This window comes from Bison bison, unplaced genomic scaffold (genome assembly GCF_000754665.1).
Source record: "Bison bison bison isolate TAMUID 2011002044 unplaced genomic scaffold, Bison_UMD1.0 scf7180017868605, whole genome shotgun sequence".
NCBI classification, from domain to species: Eukaryota; Metazoa; Chordata; class Mammalia; order Artiodactyla; family Bovidae; genus Bison; species Bison bison.
The window spans coordinates 1-674 of NW_011495447.1; the positions used below are offsets into that span (position 1 = coordinate 1).

Genomic DNA, 674 nt, shown 5'->3' on the forward strand with positions numbered 1-674 from the left:
CCAAGCGCTATGATGACATGGCCACCTGCATGAAGGCCGTGATGGAGCAGGGTGCGGAGCTGTCTAACGAGGAGCACAACCTGCTGTCAGTGGCCTACAAGAACGTGGTCTGGGGCCGCTGGTCCGCCTGGAGGGTCATCTCCAGCATCGAGCAAAAAACCGACACCTGGACAGAAGTTGCAGCTGATCAAGGACTCCCGGGCAAAAGTAGAGTCCGAGCTGAGGTCCATCTGCACCACGGTCCTGGAATTGTTGGATAAGTATTTAATAGCCAATGCAACTAATCCAGAGAGTAAGGTCTTCTATCTGAAAATGAAGGGAGATTACTTCCGGTACCTTGCTGAAGTTGCTTGTGGTGATGATCGGAAGCAAACGATAGATAATTCCCAAGGAGCTTACCAAGAGGCTTTCGATATAAGCAAGAAAGAGATGCAACCCACACACCCCATCCAGCTGGGGCTGGCTCTTAACTTCTCTGTATTCTACTATGAGATCCTTAATAACGCAGAACTGGCCTGCACACTGGCTAAAACGGCTTTTGATGAGGCTATTGCAGAACTCGACACACTGAATGAAGACTCGTACAAAGACAGCACCCTCATCATGCAGCTGCTGAGAGACAACCTCACCTATGGACATCAGACAGTGCAGGAGAAGAATGTGATGCAGCAGAA

The 674-nt window shown here is 50.0% G+C and overlaps 1 pseudogene; it reads left to right on the forward strand.

The window, feature by feature from the left end:
* The first annotated feature begins 5 nt into the window (after positions 1 to 5).
* LOC104982725 lies at positions 6 to 665 on the forward strand (annotated as a pseudogene).
* Positions 666 to 674: the final 9 nt, after the last annotated feature.